Genomic DNA, 16,814 nt, shown 5'->3' on the forward strand with positions numbered 1-16,814 from the left:
TGACAGTAAGAGCTGTTCAACAGTGGAATTTGCTGCCAAGGAGTGTGGTGGAGTCTCCTTCTTTGGAGGTCTTTAAGCAGAGGCTTGACAACCATATGTCAGGAGTGCTCTGATGGTGTTTCCTGCTTGGCAGGGGGTTGGACTCGATGGCCCTTGCGGTCTCTTCCAACTCTATGATTCTATGATTCTATGGAAGAAATTTAAAGACTACCTCCAGAAACACTGTAAAATTAATGAATGTTAAAATGATGTTGGATTGAAAATAAGTGGCATTAGCAACAAAGTTAAAAAGAGTATGCAAAAATGAATTGATGATGGGTGAAAACATACAGTTTTAACATGTTAAGATATAGAGACAAGATAAATGAAAGAGGGTAAGGATTTGCTGATTTGATTATATTAATGGGAATACAAAAAGGGGAGGTGTGAGGAGGTCAAAGAAACAAGCTAATGAGTTTAAAGCTATAAAAAAAAAGTGGATTTGTTTTAACTTCTTTTTTGTTTATTTTTCTTGCTTTTTGTGTTTTGTATTTTTGTCTGAGAGTTTTTTCCCTTTTTTTGTTTTGTTGTGTATTTTTGTGTTTGTGACTTTGTAAAATCTTAATAATTTTTTTTTAAAAAAACCAAAACAAATTTCTGTGTGCATCTCGAATCCCAGCATACCCTGCAGCCACCCCCCTCAAAAACCCCTCTCAAATAAAACGACCCTTTCCCTCCTTGCCACTCCTCACAATCCAGCCATATTTCAAGGGAGAGGTTTTGTTTTTCTTCGGGACATCCTGACCTCCCCTCCTTTCTCCAGAGAGTCACCCTGGACCCTCCTCTGCTGCCTCAGTTGCCCTCTTCCTCCCTCTCGTTGATGGATGTGACCTTTCACTTGCCAGTGTAGCCTTTGATCCCATTTCCTCCAGCCTGTTCGTCTCCGCACACCCCCCCCATCCATCCTTGCAGAGCAGATCAGCCCAAGGACTTTGTTCAGCTCCAGGGGAATTTTTGCTGATTCCAAAACAAGGATGTTTTACGGCCGGAGTTAGAGTAGCAGCAAATTCTTCGCTGCCTGACCTGGTCAGCAGCCAGGACGCCTTTGCAAACCGTTGCTATGGTGGTATAATGGTTTGAGTGTTGGAATGGGACCTGAAAGACCTGGGTTCATATCTCCACTTAGCCATGAAGCTCACTTGTTGACCTTGGTCCAGTCGCTGCCTCTCAGCCTAACCTAATCTACCTCACAAGGTTGTTGTGGGAATTCAATGAGGAGGGGGAGAACAATGTCTTCTTAAAAATTCTTTAAATAAACCAGAAGCATTTTTACTTGGTATTATAGGCCAAGACATTAATAGGCAAGATGTTAAATTGTTCTGATATGCAACAACAGCGGCAAGTGTTAGCCCAGAAATGGAAGCAAGAAGAAATTCTGATGAAAGAAGAATGGCAGACGAAATTAATGGACTATGCAGAATTAGACAAAATGACAGGAAGGATTCGAAACCTACGGGACCAGAGATTTACAGAAGATTGGAAGAAGTTTATGAATTATTTGAAGAGCAACTGTAATCAACAAATCACGCTAGCAGGACGACAAGAAGTTTTGTAATGGGAAATATATGGAGTGTTACAAAGTAGGAAAAGATAGAGATATTGGTTACGAGTTTGAAATGTAATAGGGAAAATAAGAAATGCATACTAAGAGATTAGATTGGAAAATTTTCAGACAGGACTGATGGAAGTAAAAAAATTTGAATAAGATGTAAAAGTATGCTTAATTATTGTTGAAAAACTAATAATTTAATATATATATATATTAAAAAAAACCACCTTGTGTGCCACCTTGTGCTCATTGGAGAAAAAGGTGTGATATAAACACAGTCAGTCAATCAATCAATCAATCAATCAATCAATTTTGCTAGACTCCCATTTCCCCCCATCCCCCAGCCACCATCTGCAGTGATCATGGAGCCCAAGAAAGTAAAATCTCTCACTGCCTCCATTTCTTCCCCTTCTATTTGCCGGGAGGCGATGGGACTAGTGGCCATGTTTTTAGCAAAAAAGAAAAAGAAAAGTGATTTATTTATTTATTCTTAGGTGATCCCTGCCCCCAGGCTTATGATATAAAAAGATTCAATATGCAAATGAAAAAGATCAGGATGGGGGGGGGGTAGGAAAAAGAAAGCACAACTTCTTTAAGTTACACTTTTAAAAGTTATGGTCCCAACCACACTATTCATTTAAAACAATATCATACCACCTTAGAACTATTGCACATCACCTTGAGTTTCTTGGAAGGAAGATGGGATATAGATGTAACAGATAAATACATTTTGGGGTGGAATTCAGTTGCATACTGGGTAATCCAGGCTGTGCAATTAGAACTGATCTCCTGCAGAACATTCATCCATTCATTTTATCTGTATGCAGCTATTCCATGCAAAAAAAGAAGAAGCTCAAAACAGCTCACAAAAAAAAAAAAAAGAAAACAGGAATACATTTCAAACAAACACTTCTAAAGCAGTTTTATAACAAGAGCAAAACAATAGCAAACAAAAAACCCCACATTTTGGTACTAAAAACATTGCAAGATTACTTAAACAACATGTAGCATCTAAGAAGAGCAAAAATTACAAGGGAGCTTCACAGTTTCACCTGAGTCTTAGAAACACCCCCCCCCAATAACACTTCCTCCCCCCTCGGAAAAAACCCCACAGGCTTTTCTTGATAAGGAATAAAGAAAGAAAGAAATGACTCGTCAGTGTCACCTGAACTTTAAGAAACTCTGTGCAAATAGATCGGCAAGAAAGCTTAATGAACAGGCTATCTGATCTGAAAGCAGCCCAGGCACAAAACCAACATTGGTCATGTTATTTAGACGCCTGAGGCAGAATATCCCACAAGCACCGCTCTGCTTCTCTGGGAGTTAAACAACAACAACAACCCACACACAACAAGAAAATAAGTTGTTTCCCTTTCCTGACACCCAGCTCATCCTCTTCCCTGAGCTCAGCGCTGGCAGCACTGGTGGGGGGCGGGGGGGAATAGGGACCTTTCTGGATGAAATCAAAAGCTGGGATGGCTTTCGTAATTCCAGGACTGTCCCTGGAGAATAGGGACCTGGGGGGGGGTATGTGATGCAAGCAGCCTTCGATCTCTTAAAGACATGGGGACCCCCCTCTTTAACGCCAACCTGCAACTATGTGGAAATGGCAACAGCACCAGTCTGGCCTGTTTTCGACCCCCAGGCCAGTTGCCAGAATATTTTGTATGTAAAAAATCTGGAAATTGGGGCAGTTGCTAGATGCTTTTCAGTAAAGGCAGGATTCTCCCCTCCTTCCCTGCCCCCCAGTTGAAGGCAACAGCTGCATGTTCTCTCTCTCTCTTTTTAAAAAAGTATTAATTACATTTATAGGTCACTTTTCTACCAATTTGCCAATTCAATGCAGTTCACAGTTTTCAAAATACGTTAATGGCTTACTCATATAATAGAATTGGGGAAAAGGCCAGAGAGGGAGGAGGAAGATAAGCATGTCTAGGAGCTAAGGCACTACTCTCCTTCTCATGCAGCCAGGTGGAATGGCAGCTGATGAGGCTGTGTTCCATAGTGGTTAGAGCAGGGATCAGCAAACCTTTTAAACAGGGAGCCACTATCCCTCAGACCTTGGGGGGGGGGGGCTGGACGATATTTTGGAGAAAAAAATATGAACGAATTCCTATGCCCCACAAATAACCCAGAGATGCATTTTAAATAAAAGGACACATTCTACTCATGTAAAAACACGCTGATTCCTGGACCGTCCGTGGGCCGGATTGAGAAGGTGATTGGACCGGATCCGGCCCCTGGGCCATAATTTACCTACCCATGGGTTAGAGTGTCAGACTGGGACCTGGGAGACCTGGGTTCAAATTCCCATCGGCCATGAAGCTCACTGGATTACCTAGGGCCAGTCATTTACTCTCAACCTAACCTACCTCACAGGGTTGTTGCAAGGATAAAATGGGGAGGAGGAGAATGATATGCGCCCCTTCAAGCTCCTTGGAGGAAAGGCGATATACAAATGTGATATAGAGCACTGATTACATTCACTCTGGTTCCAATGTGCTCCCACCGCTGGTGTTTGACACCAAGTGCCCACTGTTTAACAATATTTGCATACTGCTTCACTGTAAAGAAAACCTCCAAGCAGTTTATGAAGAATATAAAAGAGGCGTCAATTTAAAAAAAATCAGTGCGAAAAGCAAGTTTATAAAACATGCAGAACGAATAAAAGCATGCATTGCGAGATAAAACTGCAGATCAAAGTACCGTATTTTTCGCTCTATAAGACGCACGAGACCACAAGACGCACCTAGTTTTTGGAGGAGGAAAACAGCAAAAAAAATATTCTGAATCTCAGAAGCCAGAACAGCAAGAGGGATCGCTGTGCAGTGAAAGCAGCAATCCCTCTTGCTGTTCTGACTTCTGGGATAGCTGCGCAGCCTGCATTCGCTCCATAAGACGCACACACATTTCCCCTTACTTTTTAGGAGGGAAAAAGTGAGTCTTATAGAGCAAAAAATACGGTACATGTCTGTGTACAGTATATGTAAAGTTATTAACACAGAAGTAACTAAGAAGATGATTAGAGACAGAGTTTGTTTCCTGTGCTGTGTGTGTGTGTCCTATTTTTACTTTTGTTCAAACTGCACTCAGAGACTTGTTCTCCCCGTGATGAAAACGGGATGATGGATTTGTACCAAAGCCAGGCTTATTCTCTCTTTCAACCCCTCGCCCCCAATAGCTCTCTGGGGATTGAAAAGAGCATCATCGCTGCTCCTTCCTCCTTCCTCAAAGAGTGCCACAGGCAGGAACCTCTCCACCCTTACCGCCTCCAGTTCTCCAACAGTCATCTGTCTCCAGCGGGGGCTTTTGCAACCATCCTGCCCCCTCTTCCCTCTTCCTAGGAAAGAGGAATCGAGGAAATGCTGTCTGGTCCCCGCAACGCCGTCTGCCTCCTGGTGCATGGGGGATATTGTAGGGTTTTTCAAGACTGTGGGCTGAGATTACACATCATTCTGAGAGCTGCGTTTGTGGTGAAGAGGAAAGCGATGCCTCTGTGGTCAGTGCTGTGGGTGGGGGGAGTTTGGAGAGCAAAAAGAGAGACGGCTTCTTCCACTGGTTGGTCACACTTCCCTTTCAACTTGAGCACCAAACTGCACACGGCATAAAACGCATCTAATGTGCAGCTTTTTAAAAATGCTTTTTGCATCGGTTGGGCTGGTAGTTCACAGTAAGCACGGAGGGGGAATTTAAACCTTTAGGAGGAATTTAAACCTTTTCTCCCCCGCAGATGCCTAGATGACAATGGTTCCTCTCAAGCTGGAATTTCCACCGGGAACTCCCCCCCCCCCAATGCAAACTGAGTACCAGTTGCTGGAAACCACAGGCTCCTGTGTTCGAATCCTGCTTGCTGCTTCCCCACAGGAATCTGTCTGGCCACTGTGAGAACAGGTGGGCCATTGGCCTGATCCAGCAGGCTCTTCTTACCTTCTTACCTTGTTGCCTGACCTGGTACCTTAGAGTGAAGGATGCGTAACGAATTAAACAAGCGTTAATAATGTTACTGATGAAAGAAGGTATCCAACCTTCGATGAGGCCCACTTCCCAGTTCCTGAGAAATAGGGGCGCTCTGGCCCGCAAGAAAGCCTTTTGTTCCATGGGACCGACGGACGAGGCAGGGATTGATGGGACAGACTCTGTGGACAGACTAAGTGGACAGACTCTGTGCTCTTGCTCCACCGCCCCAGAGAAGAATTTGCCATGTCCACCTCCAGACCCCCCTGGCAGCTGATGGGCCTCCCAGCCAAGTCCTCAGAGGGGTAATTGCTCACAAAGGGGGCTGACATGGCTTATTATTACCTTTGCTTTGAGTGACTGGCCTGTAGGGGCTCTTGGAGGAAGTGCCCGGTTGCCCTTTTGCAGGATATGACCCTCCCAACATCAGCCAAGGGCAGGTGGGCAGCAGCCATCTCAAGACATTCTAGTGCCGCTCCACGTCTACTTCTGGGTTGGATCCTCATCAAAAGTTGCTAACTTCCAGCCTGCCTCTAGAAATATCTCTTTGTCCTTCTCTTCTTCGTATTCCCCTTCCTTTAACTTGACCCAGCTTGCCAAAAGGCACCATCGTTTGATCCCGTGAACGTTCCCCCCTTAAAGAGCTCCAACATGTGTTACAAAATGAAAACCTACTTGATGATCAAAGACAGCTGTGTGTTCAAGAAGTGCCCAGTGGAATATCGCTGGGATGAGGCCGGGACCAGCACCGTCGCCAACGGACACAGCAGCAGCAGCATCACCATCAACAACCAGAACCCCCAAGGGATGCTTACAGTCCCTCAGGAGGGCGCCGTGGCGGAAAGCTCCAGATCCAGCGTCTTCCACTCCTTCAAGCATTGCTCCAGCAAGTTTGCCAGGTATGCCATTGCTCACTCCATCGGCCGCTGGCTGCTCTACCCGGGTTCCGTTTGCCTCTTGAACAAAGTCCCACCCAATATACTGGTGAACGCCCGAACTCGCCTCATTGAGGATTTCCATGGGAAACGGGCCAAACTGATTGCCCGCGATGGGAACGAAATCGACACTATGTTTGTGGACAGGAGGAAGAGGAAAAGTCCAGAGAAACGGGGGGTGCAGTTGGTGATCTGCTGCGAAGGGAATGGCAGTTTCTATGAGGTCGGATGCTTTTTCACCCCACTGAAGGCCGGGTACTCTGTCCTGGGGTGGAACCACCCCGGTTTCGGCAGAAGCACGGGCAAACCCTATCCGGCAAATGACGTCAACGCTATGGATGTGGTCATCCAATATGCCATACGCCGGCTGGGTTTTGCCCTGCCGGACATTACCATCTATGGCTACTCCTTAGGGAGCTACACAGCCACCTGGGCTGCGAAGACTTATCCGGAGCTAGGCGGGTTGGTACTGGATGCCTCCTTTGACAGCTTGCTCCCTTTGGCCATGAAGGTGATGGCAAAGAGCTGGAAGAAGCTGGTGGTCAAGACCGTGACGGAGCACTTCAACCTCAACGTGGCGGAGATGCTGTGCCAATACCCTGGCCCAGTGCTGCTCGTCAGGAGGACGTTGGACGAAATCACCAGCACCCACTTCCACTCGGAGAGCAAGCTGCCTGTCATCAAGACCAACCGAGCCAACGAGCTGCTCCTGCAGCTCTTGAGGTGCCGTTACCCCGACCTTATATCCGAGGAGGAGGAAGTGGTGCGCAGCTGGCTGGCTGCCGACTGCCCTCAGATGGACGAGCTCATCTACAGCTTCTTCTACAAAGTGGATGAGGACTGGTGCCTCCAAACGCTCCGCAGCTACAAAGCCAGCCTTGGCTCCAACTGCAGCTTCCCGTGGAACGTCGGGAAGAACCTCCCCCCCGCAAAGAAGAAGCAGATGGCCTTGTTTTTGGCCAAGAAGCACCTGAAGAACGTGGAGACCACCCATGGAAGAACTTTGCCACCAAACGAATTTCAGATGCCCTGGAAGCTCTAGCTCGGCTGGGGAGGTGGCGGCTTGACTGTAGAGAAAGAGAGAGAAATAAAAACTAGCATTCATCATTGCGGTTTGTTTGTGCAGGCGGTGGTGAGGTCTTTTGGTTCAGATTCTACCTTCTGCTGTTCCAGAGGGCAGGACCCAAACCACTGGATTCAAATGACAAGAAAGGAGAGTCCAGCTAAATATTAGGAAGAACTTTCTGACAGTAAGAGCTGCTTGTTGAACGGACTGACTCGGAAGGTGGCCAACTCTCCTTCACCTGAGGTTTTTAAACAGGGGTTGTATGGCCATCTAGGGACACAGGTGGTGCTGTGGATTAAACCACAGAGCCTAGGGCTTGCCAATCAGAAGGTCGGCGGTTCGAATCCCTGTGACGGGGTGAGCTCCCGTTGCTTGGTCCCTGCTCCTGCCAACCTAGCAGTTTGGAAGCATGTCAAAGTGCAAGTAGATAAATAGGTACCGCTCTAGCGGGAAGGTAAACGGCATTTCCGTGCGCTGTTCTGGTTCGCCAGAAGCGGCTTAGTCATGCTGGCCACATGACCCAGAAGCTGTACGCCGGCTCCCTCAGCCAGTAAAGCGAGATGAGTGCCGCAACCCCAGAGTCGTCTGTGACTGGACCTAACGGACAAGGGCCCCTTTACCTTTACCTTTTATGGCCATCTATCAAGGATTCCTTAGCTGTGATTCCTGCATTGCAGGAATCTAAGTAATCTAATATTCTATAGCTTTTCAAGTTTGGTTCTTGTGACTCCCAGCTGGAGAGAGATGCCCTGAAAGCTATCGCTGCTGATTATTTTTTTTGATTCCAAAGAGCTGGGACCCATTATGCATTATGGTCCCCTAGGGCCCAGGGCAAATAATTCCTACTCTAGATATAATATTTGGGAGTATGTAGGAATAAGTATGGAGAATCAATGTGGCATAGAGTGTTGGACTAAGACCTTGGAGACCTGGGTTCAAATCCCCACTTGCAGCAAATCAGGCTGTTGGTCAACCCTATATTGGTACTGGCCGCGGGTGGCGCTGTGGTCTAAACCACTGAGCCTAGGGCTTGCCGATTGGAAGGTCGGCGGTTCGAATCCCCACGACGGGGTGAGCTCCCGTTGCTCGGTCCCTGCTCCTGCCAACCTAGCAGTTCAAAAGCACACCAGTGCAAGTAGATAAATAGGTACTGCTCTGGCGGGAAGGTAAATGGCGTTTCCGTGCACTGCTCTGGTTCGCCAGAAGCGGCTTAGTCATGCTGGCCACTTGACCCGAAAGCTGTACGCCAGCTCCCTCGGCCAATAAAGCGAGATGAGCGCCGCAACCCCAGAGTCATTTGCGACTGGACTTAACTGTCAGGGGTCCTTTACTTTTAGCTTTAGACTAATAGTGGGGCACATTCTCCCATCAATTCGGGCTATGCTAGCTACAGATGATGGGAGTCCGGCAAAATCAGGATGGCCCCCACAGATTTCCTCAACCCCTTGCCCACACAGTTCAGACTGGAGTTTCCCCTAGCTCTGCCTGGAGATGATGAAGGTTCAACAAGCGACCTCCTGCATCACTTAGGAGCTTTGACCCTAAGCTGTGGCTCCATAGGCAGGTATAGCAGTAGAAGGAAGGGTAAGTAGAGAGTGTGACATATGGCCTGAGCCTCTGCTACCAGTAGAGCCAACCTATCTGGAAAAACAGAGAGGGTGGATTGATCACATGGGCTGCCTGGGTGAGGGGATAGGCTATTGGTCAATGCAGCGCTACTCCTAATTGGCCAAGAGTGTCCCGAGAGTGGGAGCCCCTCCTCCTTCCCCCAGTGTCCCATTGTGCCTGGATTTGAACCAGGTGCTCCTTCTGGCATGGAAAATATGAGCTGCACGTTCCTGGGATCGATGATTGGGGGCTGGGCCAGTGGAGATGTCTAGATTGGGGTGAACTCAGCCTGCCTTCTTACTTGCAACAACAAGTAAGGTAGGCTCTCAGCTTCCTGTTCCTCCTTAATCTCAGGGCTGCCTTTGCAAGACGCTGCAGGAAGGAGGATGGATGGGGGAAAAGATAGAATGAGTGCCACCAACTGTTAGCCTCCCTGCCTGTTGTTTAGTCGTTTAGTCGTGTCCGACTCTTCGTGACCCCCTGGACCACAGCACACCAGGCCCTCCTGTCTTCCACTGCCTCCCGCAGTTTGGTCAAACTCATGTTTGTAGTTTCGAGAACACTATCCAACCATCTCGTCCTCTGTTGTCCCCTTCTCCTTGTGCCCTCCATCTTTCCCAACATCAGGGTCTTTTCCAGGGAGTCTTCTCTTCTCATGAGGTGGCCAGATTATTGGAGCCTCAGCTTCAGGATCTGTCCTTCCAGTGAGCACTCAGGGCTGATTTCCTTCAGAATGGATACGTTTGATCTTCTTGCAGTCCATGGGACTCTCAAGAGTCTCCTCCAGCACCATAATTCAAAAGCATCAATTCTTTAACTATACGGACCTTTGTTGGCAAGGTGATCTCTCTGATTTTTAAGATGTTGTCTAGGTTTGCCATCGCCTTTCTCCCAAGGAGCAGGCGTCTTTTAATTTTGTGACTGCTGTCACGAAATTAATATACTTCTTCTTAATTGTATTTGAGTTCAACAATTACTTTGATAAAATACATATTTTGTTATGTGCCAATGGCTTTAGATAACTATTAGGTCCATAAATTACCACACAGCATATATTCAACACAAAAAACAATGGCAATTTTTTGTTGACAGAGGACAGCTGGACATATAAAGGGCCCCATTACCTTCAGTAGCTGAGGGCCTCATCAAACCTAAATCCGGCCCTGATTGGTCCACAGCATGGGACCAGTGATCCTAAATGTTCAACTTCTAGTCCAGTCCAGTCAGATCTCTCTAACACTGAGGACAGCAGAGCAATGCATTTCTTAGGAATGACTGCAACGTCCAAAAAGGGTGCCTGCTATTTTGCAACGTTTTGAGTTCGGCCGAAAAATGGGTTTAACCATATCGTTTACATTTGGGTGCTTTCTAACAGCCAACACTGCTACCTGCAATGTTGGTCCGTTGCAGGGGTCACTATAAAGCTCTGAACCTGTTGTACCTGCATGTTGTTCTGCTGATGGCGCTGATGGGATTTGTAGTCCAAAACAACCAGGTTGTCAGAGGCTGCTATAAGGGATGAGCCAATCAGTCTAGTCTTGACATTTCTGTTTGCACTTGTTTCCCATAAATCCCATTAACCAGAAATTTTTTAAAAGAAAATATTATTAATATGAAAATGCAAATATTTTTTGAAAACGTTTCCTCTCAAAAGATGGATTTCCATGCAGTTTTTTTGACCAGAGAACAATGCCAGGACATTTGGGAAGAACAAAAGGCGGTGCATAATTGAAGCTGCAATCCTAATCCCCTTTACCTGGGAGTAAGCCCCACTAAATTCAATTCTGCGTAGAAGATTGCATTGTGAATTTTTCACTGCTTATTAGATTGGATTGTGCAGATCAGACCAGTTATTATGGGGCTCCACAAATACTGAATTCCTCAAGCGCCTGTCGCTACTATAAAACTTTTTAAAACTGTCCTTCATCATTGTAAGGACCAAGCTTTTTAAGATGCTGTCTAGGTTTGTCATTGCTTTTCCTTACCAATCCCAATGGCCACCAGCCACCAATGAGGCTGGAGCAGGGAGAGAGACAATTGTCCCCGGGACCAAGGAGAAGAGTCGGTGGAAGAAGATTGGAAAAAAATTAAAGTATATCTTCAAAAATATTGTAAAATTAAGGACTGTTAGAAAGATGTTGGAAAAAGAAAATTAGGTGGTTTTGGTAGAAATGATATAAAGGATTAAGTAAAAATGAGTTGATGAAATTGACGAAAGAGAGGACGTTAAATTATAGTATATTAAATTAAATTACTTAAATGAAAATAAGGTTGGAAGGATTTGCTGAAATAACGATTTGAACTAGAATACAAAATTGGGAGGTGTGAGGAGGTCAAGGAAATAAGTAAAGGAAGAAAGTTATTTAAAGGTTTAATCTGTTTTTTGCTTTTTTAAGCGAATGTATTTTTATTTTTATTTTTTTTTTCTGTTGCTGTTGTACTCTTTTTTGTATTTTGTATTGTTCTTTTTTCTTTTTGTAACTTTTAAGCTCCGAATAAATATTAATTAAAAAGAAAGAGAGAGAGAGAGAGACAATTGTCCCTACCGCATGGCTGGTTCCAGTCTCCTTCTGCAGCTGAGTGGCTAAGGAGCTGCTTTGTGGAGCTCGCAGGGCAGGGTCAAGTCCTTTGTCTCCCTCTGATATGGTGGGGTGAGGATCAGCATGCAAAAGGGAATTGGGGATATGTTCCCCTCCATCCGCCCCGGTAGGACTTGATTTCCTGCATCCCAGCCCTGTTTCCTAGGCATTGAGCCAGTCGAAGCCGCTGCTCTCTGTGCATGCCTGGGGTTGCCCTGGTTGAGTGTTCTCGCGCCACCCCTTGGCTTCTCAGCAAAAGGGTCCTTCCCTCCCAGGCGGGTCTTGAACTCTTATTCCAGGGGGATTCGAACTCCCAGCCTATAGGGACAGTCTGACCCCCTCCTTCTGTAATCCTCATAGAACTCTAGCCCGATGGTTGCCATTAATTGACTCTGAACTGATTTTAGAATGAATTGATTTTAGAATGTATTCCAATTAATTGATTATGATTTTATGTAAACTGTGTTCTTTTTACTGTTGTTAGCCGCTCTGAGCCCAGCTTCAGCTGGGGAGGGCGGGATATAAATAAAATAATAATAATAATAATAATAATAATAATAATAATAATAATTAGGGGTGAAGAGCCAAGACTGACAGTAGCAGGGTAATCACTGGCTGGGTCAGTGGTGCTGATGCTCTGGTGACCGCTCACATGTTGCATGTTTTCTGATGCAATGGGGGGGCGTGTCCTCATTGTCACAAATTCATTGGCTGATTCTCTGTGTGGGCGTGGCTTGCAGCACACGCCCTGATTGGTGGGCATTGGCTTCCAGGCTCTCTGTGGGCTTGTCTGTTGCTTTGACACTGGGTATCTTGGCTGTTCCACCAGCATAGCGCGAGCATTTCTCTGTGTATGTGCCAGCAGTGTGGCGTAGTGGTTAGAGTGTTGGACTGAAACCTGGGAGACCTGGGTTCAAATCCTCACTCAGCCATGAAACTCACTTGCTGACCTTGGGCCAGTTGCACACTCTCAGCTTAGCCTACCTCACAGGGTTGCTGTGAAGATAAAATGGGGTGGAGGAGAACTATGTGTGCTCGCTTGAGATTCTTGGAGGAAAGGTGGGGTATAAATGTAAAAATAGACGAATAAAAATACAGTCATACCTCGGGTTGTGAACGTGATCCGTGCGGGAGGCACGTTCGCAACCCACAGCTCCACGTCTGTGCATGTGTGTGATGCAATCCAGAGCTTCTGCCCATGCGCAAAGTGGAATTTGGCGCTTCTGCGCATGCACAAAGTGTGATTCAGCACTTCTGCGCATGCGCAAGCACCAAAACCCGGAAGTAACCCGTTCCGGTAGTTCCGGGTTCGGCGCGGGCCATAACCCAAAAATGCGCAACCCGCAGCGTTTGCAACTTGAGGTATGACTGTAACATTTGCTTCCACACCCACCATGGAGATGTATTTATTATTCATTTTTAGAATTAGCCTGCTTCTAATTGACCAAGTGGGACGCAGGTGGCGCTGTGGGTTAAAGCCTCAGCGCCTAGGGCTTGCCAATCGAAAGATCGGCGGTTCAAATCCCTGCGGCGGGGTGCGCTCCCGCTGCTCGGTCCCAGCGCCTGCCAACCTAGCAGTTCGAAAGCACCTCCGGGTGCAAGTAGATAAATAGGGACCGCTTACCAGCGGGAAGGTAAATGGCGTTTCCGTGTGCGGCTCTGGCTCTGGCTCTGGCTCTGGCCAGAGCAGCGATGTCACGCTGGCCACGTGACCCGGAAGTGTCTCCGGACAGCGCTGGCCCCTGGCCTCTTAAGTGAGATGGGCGCACAACCCGAGAGTCTGTCAAGACTGGCCCGTACGGGCAGGGGTACCTTTACCTTTACCTTTTAATTGACCAAGCTTCTCAATGTGGCAAACAGCATGACTTAAAACACCAAAGTATGTTTTACAAATACGTATTATTAATAATTAACTTATTAATTAATTCAATTTATATACCACCTTTTATCAAAAGATTTCAGGGTGGTGTACAACACTAGAAACACATTGCAAAACATCAACGACAAAAACACAATAAAAACGTAGTAAGAAGCATACTGACAGACAGCCTAATAGTAAAATCATCCTCATAATAACAGTCCGTCCTCCCACATGATCACAGGCCATATTTAATAGCAGATATGAACAATGGAAGAATGTAGAAAATGGATTTGGGGGGTTTAGAAAATAAATGTAGATGTGTGGTTTTTTTTAAAAATAATATTTATTAAAGTTTCAAGAATTACGGAAAGAAAAAATAAACATACCACATTAAATAAAAACAAAACAACACACCACAATATAAAAAAGAGGGGGGGGGGACAGAGAAATAAAACTCATTAAACAAAAACAAAAACGCAAATGTAGATGTGTTTTAATGCAGCTATTAAGGGGGCATAACAATCAGGGAAGGAGGGACAGGAAGTCAAGAAGAAAACGTGTAAAAAAGATGGAGCTATGTAATAATTTGGAAGATCTAATAAAAATCATGGGGGGGGGGGAGATTATTTAATAGCCATAGGCCTGGTTAAAGAGGAATGTTTTTTCCTGGTGTCTAAAAACATGCAATGTTGGCGCCAAGCCAGCCTCTCTGGAGAAAGCATCCACAATTGGGGAGTCACCACAGGAAAGACACAGCAGGATTATTGACCGACATAAAAGTCCCCAGGCAAATAAAGAGAATTTTACCTGGTCTTAGAAAGACATCTGGCTCAGCACCAGATGATCCTTTCTGTGGAGAGATTTCCAGAGCCAGGATATTCTCCCTGCCATCTCTGAGGGGTTCCCATCCACTGGATTTTGGAAAGCAAAATTGGCCTGAAGTAGGATTTCCAAGGAGGCCATGCCATGGCTCTGCCCAAGGTCTCCAATGAGGACAACAAGGGGAAGGAAGAGACCCTGGGTCTCAACTGTCCTGCTCAAGCTGGACCCTCCACTGAGATTCTCCCTCTGGAAGTTTCACGGTTCGGTTCTCCTCTGGCTTGGTTCAGAGTGAGGAGTCTGGGTCTTCAAAGGCCAGAAAGGCCATTTCTCTGTCAGATGATGTGGTGGAGAAGCTCTATCGCACAGAGTGAGCCGTCAGGGGAGCAGGAAAGCTGGACTTTGTCTCCAAGTCCACAGAGATGCATCAAGAGGCAGGAGCAGACCCAGACCCAGGAAGGATCACACCTGGCTTTAGGTGAGGGGTTTTTGATGTGACTGTTGCAGATATTAGTGTTATGCAGTTTGAAGTGACTGGATGGATAAGAACTGACTCCTTTTGGAAGCAATCATTGTCCAGACCCATAAATATTCAATTTTTTACTAGCAGAACACTTCAGAATAAAACAGAAACATCAAATGATACATCCAAAATGTTATGCAATGTCTTGTGCTGTCTAGCACAGGCTCAGCAACCTACAAAATATGACATGATTCCATTTTTAGTTTGGAGTTGTTTTCTCTCTCTTAGTCAGAGAGGGTCTTTTACATGTCCTTACTTCCCAGAGCCTTGAGACAAAAGATTTGCAACTCAATACCATCATCGCATGATCTAAGGTTACAACACTCACATGTTCACTACCAGAGAACAGCAAACAGTTAGATAATTATCAACTCAGGGAGAGCTCAGAGTGCTCTCCTTGGCTTTAATATAGTCCCCACGTTAAACCTTTTCATCAATACACATTTAGATATTCTCATTTCATTGTCTATTAAACTATTATACTTAACAGGGACAGGCTCCCAAAAAGCTGGATAATATGTCTTGATCCATGCATTAGTCCAGAAGGTGCAGGTGAGGCCAGTTCACACCGAAACCCACCGAAATCGACTTCCTCATGCACCCCTAGGGGAGGAGACTTAACCCAATGGGATGACATGCACATTGTTTACAGAATGGCCCAGAACTGATCCCAGAGTCTTGCAGGATGATCAGCTCAGGTAGCAGAGCTGGAAAAGACCTTTGCAAGAACTCTGAGGAAATGCCAACAATGTGAACCTCAATCGAGCCCTCCAGATATCCTGTGGCCCTCCAGATATCGCTGGACTCCCATATCCATCAGCTCCAGCCAGTGCGGCAAGTAGAGATGATGGGAGTTGTAGTCCAGCAATATCTGGAGGGCGACAGACTCCCCATCCCTAACCTTGATGGACCATTAAAATGCCTGAGGGTTGCAGCTCCTCATGTGCTTCTTTGCTTACAGGACCCGCAGAAAGGCAATGCATAATGTCATCACACTTAAGTGTTCCACGGCAATGACATCACTGGGACTGAACTGTGATGTCACAAGGGTCAGGCTGATAATGGGAAATCTAATCTTCTCCCTCCCTCCTTCCTCTGCATTTCTACCTTTGGGATACACATAAGGTATCTTATCCTTCTAACAACATTACGATGAGCCTTGCTGGATCAGAGCAAATAGCCCATCTAGTCTGACACCCTATTCTCACAGAGGCCAGCCAGACGTCTGTGGGAAATCCTCTATTTTTTCCTTAAACTGTTATTAGTAGTGGGTTCCACAGAGAAAGTTTGTGCTTGAAGCTGGCTGCTAGGTGTTTGCTTCATGAGGGCCACTTAACACAATCCTTTCCTAACAGTGTCATTCGTTTAATGACACGTTTTCGAAAACGTTTTATTTGATACAACTTTCCCTCCCTCTTTAGGGCTTATTGAGTGCTGTGCTCCCCCTCTTTCCTATTATTTATCTCTTAGTCACAACTGGGACAGGTGTTCGGGGGCAACTGAGTGGCAGCAGAATCCGAGGCCAGCAGAAGAAAAAGATTTTGGCCTTGAAACATCAGACACGTCTCTGTCGAAAATAATAGGGGGAAAGATAATTGAGCTAGGCACATATGTCTATTTTGCTAAGAGTTTCTTGAGACAGGGAAAAAAAATAGAGTTCAGGCTTTGTTACCTTTTTATATAAGTGATGTTTATGGCAATTTATAGAGCTACAGGCAAGGAGAGAGAGGTCTCTGCCCCAAGGAGCTTGCAGTCTAACATTTGGCAAAGGGGAGGTAGGAGAAGAAGAAGAAGGGTGTTGAAGAGAAAGCTTTAGTCTGGGTAGGAGGGAGAGGTGAAGATTTGCACCTGAGGGCCACACTCAGCCTTGAAGGGAGGTGA

At 45.9% G+C, this 16,814-nt stretch overlaps 1 protein-coding gene, 2 long non-coding RNA genes and 1 pseudogene across 12 annotated transcripts in view; 2 read left to right on the forward strand and 2 right to left on the reverse strand.

The window, feature by feature from the left end:
• The window catches only part of LOC307218115, a 281,127-nt gene that overhangs the window by 186,904 nt on the left and 77,409 nt on the right, over positions 1–16,814 (reverse strand). The gene's annotated exons all lie outside the window — the stretch shown is intronic.
• On the forward strand, positions 5,922–7,586 carry LOC307217775 (ABHD16B pseudogene; annotated as a pseudogene). The gene has a single exon. The product of its transcript is annotated as an ABHD16B pseudogene (transcript).
• On the reverse strand, positions 15,000–16,736 carry LOC307218139. The gene is made up of 2 exons (XR_013839815.1): positions 16,408–16,736; positions 15,000–15,199 (listed from the first exon to the last, which is right to left on the reverse strand). It is a non-coding gene; the product is annotated as an uncharacterized lncRNA (long non-coding RNA).
• Positions 15,939–16,814, forward strand: part of TPD52L2 (TPD52 like 2) — a 50,147-nt gene continuing 49,271 nt past the window's right edge. For 2 of the 9 annotated variants that reach the window (XM_079979861.1, XM_079979872.1), the window contains exon 1: positions 15,940–16,058. The gene's annotated coding sequence lies outside the window, so the exon portion shown is untranslated. Of the gene's footprint in view, positions 16,059–16,814 lie in introns of all 9 variants that reach the window. The other 7 variants (XM_079979873.1, XM_079979876.1, XM_079979870.1 and 4 more) reach the window with 6 other exon arrangements.

Source organism: Podarcis cretensis (genome assembly GCF_951804945.1).
Source record: "Podarcis cretensis genome assembly, chromosome: 6".
Taxonomy (NCBI): domain Eukaryota; kingdom Metazoa; phylum Chordata; class Lepidosauria; order Squamata; family Lacertidae; genus Podarcis; species Podarcis cretensis.